Source organism: Nelumbo lutea, chromosome 1 (genome assembly GCF_056320005.1).
Source record: "Nelumbo lutea isolate HS-2025 chromosome 1, American lotus-T2T, whole genome shotgun sequence".
Classification (NCBI taxonomy): domain Eukaryota; kingdom Viridiplantae; phylum Streptophyta; class Magnoliopsida; order Proteales; family Nelumbonaceae; genus Nelumbo; species Nelumbo lutea.
The window spans coordinates 141,999,054-142,015,664 of record NC_142684.1 but is presented as its reverse complement, the minus strand read 5'-3'; the positions used below and the strand labels follow the sequence as shown (position 1 = coordinate 142,015,664).

The window sequence follows — 16,611 nt, the reverse complement described above, 5'->3', positions numbered from 1 at the left end:
AACAATAAATTATGACACTAATACAATAAGTACAACAAATTAATTTTAAAATGTTAAATAATAATAGTTTAATGTCCAATAATTATTGAAAATTTTCTATTAAATAACAAAAAAAATATATTTATGCATAATTATTGAAGATATATTCATAACAAGAAACTATAAATAATTACTAAAAATACAATAAATATTAATTTTAGTATATATAAATATATAATAAATAATTACTATAAATAATTATTCATAGTAAATATTATTCTTTTTTTGAAAGTTATTTTCTAGAATTATTAATTGAGATAAGTGGAATTATTTATTCACATTATTATTGAGTTATTTAAATAATATCATTATGTACATTTTAAAACCTTAATTATTTATGGAATTTAATAATCTGTGAAATTATAATTTATGCTTTTATTACATAATTTCACTATTAATTTTTTAAAATATAAACTTACTATTAATTTGAATATTATATTATAATTAACTTTCTAGTTTTAAGAAATTTTTTAAATTTATTATATAATTTTTTTATTTTAACTATTTAAAATCTAGTTATGTTAAATATTTTATATTTTTAAATATTTAGTTATTTAAGAGAAATTTTAGGAGAGGAGATTTTGTAGGTATCGGAATGTGTGTGCGTGTGTGTGTGTGTGTGTGTGTGAGAGAGAGAGAGAGAGAGAGAGAGAGATTTTAGGTAATTTTTTATGCGGAATGAGAGCGTCTCATTAGTTGTTTCAAAATGATATAGTCTAGCGGGGACCTATGGGATGCACATGCTTTGTTAAGTGAAAGTTAAACAATAGAAATACATAGGAGTATATAATTGTTTTATGTTTTAACTTTTTAATAACCAATCCGATCGAACTTGACTCGAGTTGGTCAATTTTCTAGTATTTCCGATCGACTTTGGTTTAGCAATTTTCCAACTCGACCAAGTTAGGTTAGTTTCATTTAGGCCATTTGTAAACCGATCAAAACTGAACCAACTCGACCATAGATATATTAATATTATATGATGCGGCACCATTCGGGCACTCCTAACTGGCTGCTGACTGGCTAGCTAGCAATGAACGGCACCTGATAAGAAGAAGGTGAAGGATTCTCGGGGGATTTTCCCGACGGGAATACTCCGAAGCTTAAGTTAGAACGCTAAGGGAGAAAGTAAAGAGTGTAAAGAGGCTAAGAGTGTAGGTCACACTAGATCATTGAGCTCTCAAGATTAGCTCGAGAGCAAGTAAGATGACTCAAAATCATATTCGATCAGAGATCCCTCTCCCCTTCGACAAAGGGGCTTTTATAGGGGCGTTCTTGTCAAATCAGGCGTAACCACCACTGGGTTTATGTCGCAGCTGTTACTTGCCAGGGCTGCGCAGGTGACCGTTGCAAGGTACTACCCAATTAGATGGGTGACACATCCTGGGAGGACAGGCACGCCACCATTTGTCAAGAGACATGGGTGCAGCCTGTCGAATGGGCAGGGACTGCACCGTCAGTCAAGAGATGTGGTGCAGTCTGACGAGTGCGGTCCTGTCAGATAGAAGCTTCCTGAGAGCATCACGTTGCTTCATCGGGATTGTCTTTGGGGCAGTCTTTCTTCCTAAGTGTTGGAGTGAGCTGGTTACCCTAGCTCACGGGTTGGGATAGTCTTGGAGTATTCCCTTTCGGTAGCTCGGGGGAGCTTGAGCTCGCGCTGTAGCGAGCTCCCCCTACAGCGAGCTATGACGTAGCGAGCTATCCTGCAGGCTCGTTACTTAGTCGCAGTCAGGCTGCAGTTCTGAGCTGTTTGCTCGTGCTGAGTCAGGTCCACGTGTCATTGTCTCAAGGGATCAGGTCAAATATTTTATATCATAAATTTATTTTTTAATAATATCATTGTAATTTATTAAATTTAAATATAAAATGCTTTTTTAAGCCATCAAAATTATATCATTTTATCATTTCTGAATCTTATTAAACTAATGCATGTGACTATCCATGAAATTTGAGAGCAGCTAAACAAAAAATGATGCATAGATCATTTTATCATTGTGTGTCTCTCTTTTCAAATCTTAATTTCATCCAAATATTACCCCACAGACAGGAAATATGCACCATCTTGGACAAAACATGCAACCAGCTAGTTTTTCCTCCTCCACTTGTCATAAATACGACCCGATCGAAACTGAATTTCCTATTCTTGAGGCTCAGCTTGAAAGTGGAATGAATACAAATATATAGATCGTAAAACCTTGTATTTTGTATTATTTTATATATTTGTATTTGTATTCTTTCTAAATTGGGCATGTGGATATTAAGGGTGTAAGTTGGGCTGAGCCCATATTAGCATATTACAGTTTACACTGCCTGATGCTTGGAACTTTAGGTCAAGATTTTTATTATTATTATTATTATTTTCTTTTGACAAAAGCCCGACTCAAACCCGCCTAACTTGCACCCATAGCTATTTTAGCCACAACATAAATTAAACAAAACAAGGGATTACTTTTCCCCAGTAATCCACACTACAAATCTATTATGGTTCCATGAAACTTCATCCTAAAATGCTATTGTTCTTCTTGACTCCTAAGGGCAAAAGCAATCTACAGCTTGATTAATCCTCTTGTGAGAGTATCTGGTCCATCAATTATATTTGATTTTCCTCGGCTGTCTCTAAATAATCTCGCGAGGTCCATAATTCTCTACGGGGTTCCTTTCGTTTAATTAGACTGTTTATTACCATCAAGGAGTCTCCTTCAATCCACACTTCCACAGTATTGACACAGCTATCTCGTGAATTCTTGTATAGATAATTTCTAGAATTGGTGGGATGTGGTCCACGAGAGGGACGTACACCCAATGCCCAATAGAAATCTAGTCGGTTCCGGTCATCAGTCCATCTAATTGGAAATTAGCGGTGTGACCATGACCAACAAGGCATCCCCACCATCTACCTACGTCATCCAAATGCAATACAACAGATGTATCAGAACTCGGTCAAAGATGTTGATTGTTCCTTTATCGACCTTACGTACAATATTTTCAAAAGAGAAAAAGGAAAAAAAAAAAGGTAAATTACAAATACCTCTATGTAGTATGGGGTATAGGACAAACACCCTCTGTACTATGTTTTGTAACATATACCAAGACCTCGTTTGTTATGACCGTGAGACAAAGACCCCTTCCGTTAGTCTTTCGTTTAAAATCCGCTGTTGTAATATTTTTTAATCCCAATACTCGCACAATTTTATCCCTCTTTTGATTTATATGTCTTTTCATCTTATTTCTCCCTCGCAATCAATTTCTCCCTTTCAATCCATGGAGTTCTCCTTCGGACAATTTTAACCACCGCGCCGTGTCTTTGCTTACAGAGTTGGTTATGGCAGGATGACTTGTTGGAGTCGTAAGTAGAGATGGTAGGAGCTAAGGAAGGAGTAGCCGAATTCGATGTGTTAGCCGTTACAGAGGATGGGAACGAGGAGACAGAAGATGAAGCTCCGCCAAATGAAGAACTAAAACTCCACTGTTCAATGCTGTGAATCTCTATACTCTCCTGAGTCGAACCGGAGAAACCCACGTAAATGAAATCGTTGGCGAACCGTTCCAGGTCGAGATTGAATGACAGAAGTGGATCGGTTGGTCGGAGATTCGAGTACGAAACAAAGATATTAAATGATCGAGTCGGGCCATCATAATTGATCCAAGCATTCACGAGATCCCCGCTTTTTAGCTCTTATGAGGGCAGGTTTGGCCCTCCAATGGAATTGTGACACGTGACACCTCGTGCCAATTAAGTATGGCCTCCAAGCAGCTCGCCATAGGCAGCTTGCCACAAGCTGCCACAGGCAGCTCGCCACAGGCATAGGCAGCAGCTCGCCATAGGTAGCTCGCCATAGGCAGCTTGCCACAGGCATAGGTAGCAGCTCGCCATAGGCAGCTTGCCACAGGCATAGGCAGTAGCTCGCCACAGGCAGCTCGCCATAGGCAGCTTGCCATAGGCTGCTCGCCATAGGCAACTGCCAGGGCTTGCCACAAGTAGCTCGCCATAGGCAGCTCGCCACAGGCAGCTCACCATAGGCAGCTCACTATAGGCAGCTCGCCATGGGCAGTTCGCCATAAGCAGTCGCCACAGGCAACTCGCCCTAGGCAGCTCGTCACTTGTAGAGAAGCTCGGTACAGGAGTAGTTTGGCGTATCGCAGGAAGATCTCCTGCCTGACGACCTGGCCTAAACACCGACCCGCCGACTGACACGGACAATGACCTGACGACCTGGTCCAGACACCAACCCGCCGATTGACATAGGCGCCGACCTGGCAACCTGGCCCAGACACCGATCCACCAACTGACGCAAGCGCCGCCCTGACAACCTGGCCCAGGCGCCAACCTAACCGCCTGACACAAGCGCCAGCCTGACGACCTCATGGAGTTCACCACCGTACCCCGGTTCTGACGGGATGTGATGAGTCTTACTGTTTGGAGGCTTTTCACCCACCTAACCCGTGAGGGCTTCGGTATATAAAGACCTCACCCACCAAAGGGGAGGAGAATGGAAAAAATGGAGGTAATCCCTGCTCTCTTGCTCTCTCGTTTCTCCAATATTATCTTCAAAGCTCTCTACAATCAGAGTGCTAACTAAAGCATCGGAGAGCCTCCACTGGGAAAATACCCCCGGGTCCTCTGGTTCAGTTCTCGTAGGTTCCTCAGCTCCCGCCGCATACAAAGAGGAGGAAAAGATGGATTTTTCGCAGGTCCCTCAGCTCCCGCCACCTACAAAGAGGAGGAAAAGATGGAATTCTCGCAGGTCCCTCAGCTCCCACTGCCTACAAAGGAAAGAAGATCACCTCATGCTGAGGGCAATCGGGTTGCACTGCACTAGGGAGATTCACTATTTTGTAAGTCACAAGCCGCCTAATAGGGAGTTTGCCACTAGGTAGCTCGCCACCAGGCAGTTCGCCACCAGGCAGTTCTCCACCAAGCGGTTCGCCACCAGGCAGTTCGCCACCAAGTAGCTCATCACTAAGGCACGTGGCCGAAAATGGTTACATCAATTGGCGTCGTCTATGGGAACACGCTACAAAAAGCTAAGTTCTCATCCTACAAAAGCTAAGTTCTCATCTTACCAAAGCTAAGTCCTCACTTTTTAGAAATTGAAACTATCACTTTATAGTTTACATTTTTTATGAACTCAAAGACTATGCAGGGAGCTAACGGACTAAGTAGCTCTACCAACCTTACTTTCAATTCCGATAATGCCTCATCAGTTCTCTTCGCAAGGTCCCCTACAAAGATGAGCTCTTCGTGGCTTCCGCGCAAGTTGGCAGCCAATAGACTACATAGGCGACCTTACCGGTCGAGCCTCCCAAGGCTCCCGTGTCAGCTGGCAACCTAAAGTTAGTAGTGCTGCCCCCAAAGGTCGAACTCCTAGTAGCTTCTTGTAGGAGTGGGTGACCGACATTACGAAGCTGATGCAGCACAATCATAGCTCAACACCTCACAGGCAAAGCCTACGAGCCACATTACTACTTAAGACCCGGTCGCCTCTTCGGCATGGGCAAAGTCAAAAAAGAGTAGACTACGAGTCACTCCCAAAGCCTATGGGCCACATTACTACTTAAGACCCGGTCGCCTCTCCGGCACGAGCAAAGTCAAAAAAGAGTAGACTACGAGTCACTCCCAAAGCCTATGGGCCACATTACTGCTCAAGACTCGGTCGCTTCTCCGACAGGGGCAAAAGTCAAAGAAGAGTATATTATGAGTCACTTCCAAAGCCTACGGGCCGCACTAGGAATTGGATCAGCACTTACTAGCTCGTCGACTTATGGGCCAAGAGAAATCTACTCCCTTTGCTGAGTTACTCTCAGCTCGGGAGTGGGGGGCAATTGATGAGGGCAGATTTGGCCCTCCAGTGGAATTGTGACACGTGGCACCTCATACCAACTAAGTATGGCCTGCAGGCAGCTCACCACAGGCAGCTCGCCACAGGCAACTCGCCATAGGCAGCTTGCCACAGGCATAGGCAGCAGCTCGCCATAGGCAACAGCTCGCCATAGGCAGCTTGCCACAGGCATAGGCAGTAGCTCGCCACAGACAGCTCGCCATAGGCAGTTTGCCACAGGCATAGGCAGCTCGCCACAGGCAGCTTGCCATAGGCAACTCGCCACAGGCAACTGTCAGAGCTCGCCACAAGCAGCTCGCCACAAGCAGCTTGCCATAGGCAGCTCGCCACAAGCAGCTCACCATAGGAAGCTCGCCATGGGCAGCTTGCCATAAGCAGTCGCCACAGGCAGCTCGCCCTAGGCAGCTCGTCACTTGTAGAGAAGCTCGGTATAGGAGTAGTTTGGCATATCGCAAGAAGATCTCCTGCCTGATGACCTGGCTAGACACCAACTCACCGACTGACACAAGCACTGACCTAGCGACCTGGCCCGGACATCGACCCACCGACTGACATAGGCGCCAACCTGGCAACCTAGCCTAGACACCGACCCGCCAACTAGCGCAGGCGCTGCCCTGACAACTTGGCCCAGGCGCTGACCTGGCCGCCTGACACAAGTGCTAGCCTGACGACCTCGAGGAGTTCACCACCGTACCCCGGTTTTGACTGATGTGACGAGTCTTACCGTTTGGAGGCTTTTCACCCACCTAACCCGCGAGGGCTTCGGTATATAAAGACCTCACCCGCCAAAGGGGAAGAGGATGGAAAAAATGGAGGTAATCCCTGCTCTCTTGCTCTCTCGCTTCTCCAATATTATCTTCAAAGCTCTCTACAATCAGAGTGCTAATTTCAGCGTCGGAAAGCTTTCGCCAGGAAAATACCCTCGGGTGCTCTGATTCAGTTCTCATAGGTTCCTCAGCTCCCGCCGCATACAAAGAGGAGGAAAAGATGGAATTCTCGCAGGTCCCTCAGCTCCCGCCACCTACAAAGAGGAGGAAAAGATGGAGTTCTCGCATGTCCCTCAGCTCCCACTGCCTACAAAGGAAAGAAGACCACCTCATGCTGAGGGCAGTCGGGTTGCGTTGCACTAGAGAGCTCCACCATTCTCTAAGTCATAGGCCGCCTAGTTGAGAGTTCGCCACTAGGTAGCTCGCCACCAGGCAGTTCTCCACCAAGCAGTTCGCCACCAAGTAGCTCATCACTAAGGCACGTCACCCCCAGGTCAAATAACGAGGTACTTAGCCAAAAAAATTTTACATCACAAAACATTGGTACGTGGTCGAAAACGGTTACATCAAGCTCCAAATTAACTGCACCCAAATCACCCACCTTAGTAGAAAGCAAGCTGTTCAGATCCAAACCCACATGGTTCCCATTAATGTCCCTGAATTTTACGTCCATTAATGTGTTGAATTCAACCGCAACGAATCTGGACACCGCATTTCTTCCAACCAGGCCAAGGAACCAACCCACCAGCGTCGCCAACCGTCTCGTCATCCGGCGAGATTAGAAAAGCGAGTCCTCCACCAATGGAAGATGGGTTGAGATTAGTGACCGAGAAAGAGCAAAAGTCAAGAAAGAAGCCGGAGGAGTCTCTGGCTGGCGGAACCTGACGGACTTACTATACAAGATCCTCCCAGGGCCGGAATTAGGGAGGGACAAATCACGAGTGAGACGCAAACTGCCATTACTCAAATGAGCATCTCCGAGAAGCTTCAGACTGTTCAGACTTAAAGTTCCAATATCAAATTGTGTTGATTGAGAATCAACTACGTCGCCAGAAAAACAAAGAGAGAGAAGCAAGTAAAGGCAGATAACGGAGGGAATCTCGTCCGAAAACAACATTGCTAATCTATCCTACGATCCATTACTGCAAAAGAAAGATATACTTGTCTTCAAGCTATATAGAAGAATCGATCACGGGCGACTGGTTGACACTTCGATAGTAATGTCTTCTAATAATTTATTATTATTCTTGTCATTTTTATTTTTTTCTTAAACTGGTTCAGGGGTCAGTTTAGGGCTCCTCTACACCTTGAATCGGTCAAACCCCAGATAAACTCACTATAAAAACGTATCGATGGGTTCGGGAACGATATATCGGCCGATATGCGCCTCTACTTTGAACATTACTTAGAAGTTAGAACACAATAAGACGACTATGATAATTCGAAGGCGAGGATGCAAGGAATTCGACTACACAGAGACGGGCATCGTATCGTAGCTGGGAGACACGTACTCATCTCTAACGGTTAGATATTGGGTAAAACGGAATCCTCTCTCTGACTTGACTTCTGGTCAGGGAGAGGCGGACGCAGATTGCAGGCTGTAGACAAGAGTACCCTATTCTTAATTTTAGCGTAGTGCTACCTACAGAGACTTAAGGTAATATGTTTTCAACGTACAGATGGAATCATGGAATTACTATCATTTATCAACTACCTGGACCCCTCATATTGTTGCTTTGGCTACGGGCTACGGTGAGTGATGACAGTGCCAGTAATTGATTGCTCCCTCTGCCACATCGAAAATAGGCCTTCTTCTTTGGCAACCGTGAAAATATATTTTTTTCTTGGACGACTGTGATAAGATCTTCTTTTCTAGCGATAATGACACTTGATTTCCTCTACATTTGTTGTGGTATTGGTTTGATCTCGATAAAGAATCAACATTGAGATGGATTACATGAGGGGTTTTGGTTGGATTTCAGGTAGGGTTTTACGCGAGGGTTTTTTCAATGGGTGTTTATTTTTGCCATTTGGGACTTGTGGATGGTATTTTCGTCAAATGACGTGTTCTGGTAGCCGAGTTAATGGGGAAGGGGGTCTTTGTCTCACAATTATAATACAGAAGGATCTTTACCGCAAAACAAAGTACAGGGGGTCTTTGTCATAAATCCCATAGTAAAGGACCAAGGCTCAAAGTATCGATATCAGCCCATACCGACCGATACGTATCATTCCAAGACCCCACCAATATGCCCCTATAGTAGGTGTATCAGGGGTTTGACTGGTCCAGGAGGATAGAGGAGCCTTAAACCGGTTTTAGAAAAAAAAAGCTAAAAAAAAAGTATCAATTTGCTCGATACACCCATACCGACGTATCGATATTTTGGACCTTGCAAAGGGGTCTTTGAAATTTACCCAAAAATACCACTTTAAGGGTTCTATTTTAAAAAAAGGGGGATAAGTGGACTACAACTTTAAAATATTGTTAACTAGCATCGAGGTAATTTTTAATATGAAGTATGAACCGTTATATAAAGAGCTTGTCATCTCTCAAAGTAGAGTAAACTTAGGGCTCCTAAAAAATGTGGATGGCAATTTCTACCTTACCCCATGATATCCGTCTCTACCCTCTCCATTGGGGTGTTTTTCTTTTCTTTTCTTTTTGTTTAAAGGACGTGTTTTGAGATTCTATAGTCTGTACAGGTATGAATAGGATACAGTATTAAGCTAAACTTGATCTTCCCCGTTTCACATATTATTAGAAAGAATATAAACTTTATGTATTAAATGTTAAATTTAATAATATTTTGAATTTTATGTAAAGGATAATTGATAGCTTTGTTTTTTACATGTTTTAATCAAATCATGTTCTGCACATAACGTTAGCTGCTATGATCCAGTGCTTTGAAGTTGCCAATGTTGGAAGGGATGGGGTGGTGGACATGGCAGAGGGAATGGGTTTAGCAACTCCTTGAATCACCTATTAAAATTGGTCTGACCTGTTTGAAAAATTGACAGAATTAGTTGTTTGGACGATTTTTGGGCCAAACGGTCCGACCATCTAAATCAATAACAGTTCAAAAACCATGATTGAAAGACCTACCATTCGAATTCAAACGCGCATTTGAAAAATTGTAGCAAAATTAATTCCCTCTCTCATTTTAGCAACACCCTTTCCCCCTTTCAACCGAATCACTCAATCTCTTTTTCGCTGGCTCCAAGGCGTAGTCCATTTTACCTTTCTTTCTTGTAGCACTAGGGATTAAAAAATTACATAAAAAGAGAGGGAAAGATTTTTTTTCCTTCGCATGCAACCTATTTGCATTTGGCCATTTCCTATCTAAAACACCTCTTCACTCAGATTCAATTTTCCCAAGTTCAATCATCTGCTTTAATTCCCTTTTGAAAAAACTCAATATTTTAGCTTCGCTTTTTGCTCGAATCGAATAATTGGTTGTCTGCTCAATATTATATCTCTGAACATGTTCCTTTGATTTTTGTTGTCCACTTCAGATTTTGGTGTTTAGAGCAATTGGGTAAGCTTCTCAACATTTTCTTATTTTAATTTTTGTGCTCTTTTGATTTGGTTTGAATGTGTGCAATCGATGCATTACTTTTCTTCTTCTTTATCATAATCTGAATAGGTATTTACCCTTATTATGGGTATGCTTATCAGTTGTTTGTAGATCCGTAGAGATTATTGTTACCTCTAGCAAAAGAGGGGCACCACCCTCTTTCTTTATTATTTCTCTTGTTCTCTTGTCTCTATTTGTTAGGTTTCATTGGTTTTAATGTGGATCTAGTGGTGTTTTTGTTCAAGTCTTGCATAACCTTGTGGGTTTTAGGGATCTATGATTTTACTTGGCTAAATGAGCATTGATTGTGGCTCGGGCTTAGCCAAGATAATATGCTTGTTTTTATGGTAGTCGTATATTAGGTTCAAGTTAAACTTACAATGCATCTGCCCTTCTAGGACTAGGGTAGGAGCCTCTATTTTGGGCTGTTGGTTTGGTGGGATGAGTATTTATAGTAGTTTAGGGTTGCATTATTATAGTTTATCAATTGGGGTGACTGGTAAGGTTCTTTTGGCCGGGCTGCTCATCTTTTTGTATCTTATTCTTTATTTTAATATATTTTTATCACAAAAAACTTATAATGCAAGCTATATTCTGTACCAACTGAAGTCTTGGTTTATAAGTATTGTGATTATTAACAGGTTACATATGGAATAGTAAACCCTAGGTCTAACACAATATCTCTTTGCAGTCCCTTAGACTCAGTTTGGAAGGAGTACAAATATAAATATGTAGAGTGTAAAACATTGTATTTTATACTATTTTATATATATTTGTATTGTATATATTTGTATTTATAGTCTTTCCGAATTGAGATTTAATTTTTCCATTTGTATATAGGATGTTTTAGTTTAGGTTTCGATGACTTATATGTCCATTGCATAACTCCCTTCTTGTTTCTCTTCTCGCAGCACTTAGGCTTCAGATTGGATACCCCACTCTACTCTTTAAGGCTGCCTTCTATGAAGTGTTTTTGGTACAGCATCTATCCCCTAAGGTACAATTCATTTTGCCAAAAATTTTCGGCACTAAAATAATATTGGGTACAATTCCAACTTCCCAACATCGTCAGTTTAACCTTTTACATCTTGGTTCTTTAACAACTTAAGTCTTGGATTATAAGTATTGTGATTATTATCAAGTTACACATGTAATAGTAAACTCTAGGCCTAACACAATAGCTCTTTGCAGTCCCTTAATTTTGTTATTTGTATAGGGTATTTTGGTTTAGGTTCTAACTCATGTCCACGGCATAACTCCATTCATGTTTTTATCTTCTTGCAGCATCTAGGCTTGAGATTGGATACCCTACTCTAGTCTTTAAGGCTGCCTTCTATGAACCATTTTGGTTAAGCATCCATCCCCTAAGTTGCAATTCATTTTGTTAAAATTTTCAACACTTCAATAATATTGGGACACCTTACAGCTCCAACAGCTCAACATCATTAACCATTTACATCTTAGCTTGCTTCAGCACACATGATCATATCCTCAGACCAATCCATACAACAATTTTATATTTAGTTGAAGAGAAACAACTTTGTTTTCTTCCTCAGATGTCCAATGGCTTGAAATGTTCTTTGTAGATTTCTTTCCTTGTTAGAACTCAAAACAATCAAACATAAAATGTAAAATAAAAATGAAAATTTGTACAACATAAAGCATTCATTGATCTAGGTATAGAGGACCACATTATGGGTTTGACAGTTTTCAAGGCTCCAACTGCCAATACTATCAATTTAACTTTTTGTCTTGGCTTGCTTCAACTTACATATTAGTTATGACTAATAGCTTTAACATGCTTGTTATTGGACATGATTATATCCTCAAACTAGTCCTTAAACTTCATACAAACTAGTTCATAGAATCCATAGGCTATTCACCTCTCCATGCGTCTAAAATTTGGAATCAACTATGACTATCCTCATATCGATCTCTAATCTTCTACAGGAGTCTGAGGATACATACTGGGTGAATTAGAACAGACCATGCCAGCATGACACATGGACCTTATATGGAACTGACATGTTGGATCTTCACTGGCCAATTATTAAGGCTGCGTTTGGATGAGGTGTAAATGCAAAAATACACCAGTGTAAATGAAGAACGGTCAGATCTATAAATACAAAAGTTGAGCCACTTCTGTATTGTTTTTACACTGATGTACGTTTGGAAAAAACAGTGTAAATGTGAATGTATTTTAAACACTTGTTTGAAATTAACATGGGTGTAAAACTACACCCATGTTTGAAAATGCAGCCGTTAATTTTTTTTTTTTGTATGTGGATGGCCACATTATTCGACCCCACTACACCTCCATGGCCATCCCCATGGTCATGATGTCCACAATTATCTTTCTTGTACACACAACAGACCCACATGAATGCATCTGAGCGCTTCATCTTTGGGATATGAGCAACCCAACACTGGATCTATTATCTTTTGGCCCTCACCTTCTTTCCACAGCTCCCAGGCCTGAAACAATTCCAAAATTTCATTTGTCATGTTAGATATGGTAGTCTACATAAACAAAAACAAAGAAGTAAACAAAATGCTAAAGAAGTAAATAAATAAGTAAACAAACATGATATGGTGGTCTACATAAATAAAGAAGTAAATAAAAAACAAAAACAAAAACTCCTCATCCAGTTCTGATATGGTGGTCTACAAGCAATTTCAAGAACAAACATGATGCTGAAGGTGCAGGTAATGCTTGAAGTTACTTAAATCTCAACCTAATGCTAAAGAAAAAGTAATTTAAGAATCTGTTTATTTTAATCTACTTTTAGCCTAAATTAGATTTGATCTTATATTTCCTGGTATTGAATCCATATTGTTCATAAAATGGACTGCATATAGAGTTCTAGATTTATCTATTCATGGTTTTTAGTTTAGAGCCTCTCTGGTGGGACTAATAGTTGCTGGGTCTCAGCCCCATGGGTGTCCACATGTGTTTCGGAGAGTCAGGAAGATGGCTTGAACTGAGCCCCGCCTGATTTAAAATCACATGTTGTTTTCCACCCCTAATCCAATCTGATATATGGAATACTGTTCTGGCCCAACCTAAAATTGTATTGTATTGAATAACATCAGCATTCATCAAGCACTGAAAGTCTGACTTAAATTCAGTTTATCAACTTCAGTTGTGTATGTAAAAAGAATGATGATATTCAAATTAATGAATATCATTAGTAATCACTATGGAAAAGCATTGGCAACTGAAATTCAGCTTCTAAGTTACAGTCCTATTCATGATGTACAAATTTTCTAGCCCTGGGCACAGGAAGATTGATATGTTTCCAGTGGAAAAAGAGGAAAAAACAACAACAACAATAACAGCAACAGCAGCAGAACCATGAAAACAAGAAGCTACAACCATACCTAAGAAAAATGAACCCTTTGCTAAACTTACTAGATTTCAAAGCTCATTGACTTCTCTCCTGGTTTCATGCTGAGTATTAATACAGCCTTGAGCTTTAAAGATTTTGTCGTTTTGATTTTTTGTATCCTTTTGATTTAATGTACACTACAACTATTTAAAGCTGTTACTCAAAAATCTGAGAAATATCTTATAATAGTTTTCTTTTACTCCCCCCAAGACCCTATTTAAATCCTGCTCCTGTTAACCATTAAATTTTCTTATTCATAAATCCAAATAACCCCTGAGATAAAGTTCAGAAATTTTCTTTAACCTGAGCCCCCCACCACCAAAAAAGAAAGAAATGAAAAGAAAAAAAAAATACACACAGCAAAAATGGAAAAGGGTAAGAAAGAAAAATAAACTAACTATGACCCATCTTGGCCAAATGCAGATGAGCAATGATAATCTCCATGTTATACCTGAGATGGATCCAACACTTGGGAAGCAGATCCAAGAATGCAATTGGCAGGTTGTGAACGTTACAACCCCATCAGCTAACTATTTCATGTTCTGCGGTGCCAGGTACATATTTCTAATGTCCAAACTAATATTCCTTTTGCATATTCTAACCTCCAATCTCAGATCCACGAGTATGAATGAGCAGAAATCGCAGACCTAAGAAGTATACAAAAATCGCAGACCATAAACTGAGAGAAAAATCACAGACCATAAACTGTGACAAAAATCACAGAGGAGGGAGAGAGAGGGAGGGAGGGCGTTCGAACCTGTGAGAACCAAGTTGCAGATCTGAGAGCGTCCTCTCAGAACTGTGTTCTGAGACGAGGGCATTCGAACCTGTTAAAAAAATGTAAACTGATCAGAACCTGCAGATCTGAGAGCATCCTCTGAGATCAGGGCGTTCGAACTTGTGAGAAAAAGAGAGCAAACTGTGTAAAATAAAAGAAAGAGTGAGAGAGAGTGAGGGAGTGGAAGAGAAGAGGGTGACCAGCAGAACGGCGGTGAGGGTGCCGTGCTCGACGGTGAGAGAGAGGATGGGAGACGAAGAAAAGGGGTGAGTTTTACACCGTATTTACTTCGATGGAGTTTTACTTCGAAAATGTCAATGTATAAAATACATCGATAATCGAAGTAAAATAAAATCGAAATTCACTTTGACACCGATTTTCGGGATTCTTTTGCATTCCATCCAAACAGTCACAAAATTGGACCGGAATGTAAAAATACATCGAACCGGATTTTACACCCATCCAAACGCAGCCTAAGAATAAAACTGTATAGGATTTGAACTTCACAAACCCAGTTTAAGCTTTTGCATTATTCTTTTGTTTGGCCAACTATTTGAACAAGAAAATATTCCAATAGTTTAATTTTTCCATCACTATATCCCACCATCATCAAGGTATCTTGGTTAGCCAAACTCTCATAGTTTATTGACCTGTCCCAAGCACTACCCTCGCCATATGTCCACATTTTTTTCCAAGTTGCCAAACCCAACTCTTAAAGCATGGTTGGAGACAATGGACAGTTCTGCTATATTTAGAAATTTTCTCTTTTTATTAACATCATGTAGACTTTAATATATATTAAGGGAAATTTGACATTTGAAATACATTTTGAACAATGGATTTGAAATACATTTGAAATACATTTATTTTTGGTAAAACAGTGGATGTATTCAAATTATACAAGGCATGTAATTTCTTATTAAAATAATATAACCATTTGTTAGAAATTATTATGTAATTCCCATGTGATGTATGAATGAAATAGGTATTGCTTTAACCTTTAAGGTGATAGTGTCCCTATTTTACTATTTTAATTGGAATATAGCCATGGCTTTCAATAAACTATAATTAAAACCATGGCTATAGACTCTAATTTTTAGCCACAGGTCAAAAGTCGTAGCTATAAGCTAATGTATTTAGCTTCGGTTTTAGTAGAACTGTGGTTATAAAGTGGTACATTTAGCTACGGTTTTGTAACAAATCGTGGTATAAATGCAAGATTTTAGTTATGGACAACTAAAAACCATAGTTATATGCATCTTTTACCTACGGTTCAGTTTGTGGCTAAAGGGTCATATAACTTGCATCCGCCCTTTAGCTACGGACAGATACTATAGTTATAGATGGGCTATAGCCACAGATTAGTTGAATTGTAGCTATAGGTTATAGCCATGCGAACATAGGATATGGTTTTTTGTCCATAGCTAAACCATAGCCTTAGGTTTATAGCTACGGTTTTTTTGACCTTTAGCCACGGTTTTGTTCATACCTAAAACTCATATTTCTTGTAATGAAGAAGGGAAAGGAAGGAAAAGATAGAAAAACCTTTACAAATCTTGTATAGGTTTTCCTATACTTCCCTTCCTTTGTCTACATTCTTCTTCAAACCAAACATAGCTCAAATGTCTGATACAATCAGTAGTAGGAGACTTTATCAATCAGCACTTGTCAAAGGGGAAAACTAAATTCTTTATTTATGTTTTTTCTTAATACTATATTCTTAGCTTCAAATTTTACTGAAATTAGAGGACTTGGCCCCCCTCCGCCTTGCCCTAAACCCACAAGTTACAAATTTATCTCTCACGAGTTTTACCCCAATCGAGTACAAATAAAACAATTAAGGCCCGTTTGGTGGGAATAGGGTCTGGAATCGGAATTGAAACTGGTTATTTTGATTCAAACTGTTTGATTAATTGGATGGAATTGGAATCCCATTCCTATTCCTGTTGGAATGATATTCCTCCATTTGAGGGAATGGCCATTGCCTACCCCTCCCTTGAGAATGAAATCCTATTCCTGCTGCTTTCAATTCCTATTCCCCTTCTGTCAGACCAAATAGACTATGGGAAAACCATTCCGAGGATAACGATTCCGATTCCAACTGCAAAGCAAAAGGACTCTAGAAAACGTGGATTCAACCAATACATAACATTGGAATTCTCCATCCGAAGAAAAAGGAAGAAAAAACTGATAAAACTAACCTCTCCACTATCAAAGCAGTTT

At 40.3% G+C, this 16,611-nt stretch overlaps 1 pseudogene; it reads right to left on the bottom strand.

Moving 5' to 3' along the window:
* Nucleotides 1-3,262: 3,262 nt before the first annotated feature.
* Nucleotides 3,263-15,063, bottom strand: LOC148878013 (L-type lectin-domain containing receptor kinase VIII.1-like; annotated as a pseudogene).
* Nucleotides 15,064-16,611: the final 1,548 nt, after the last annotated feature.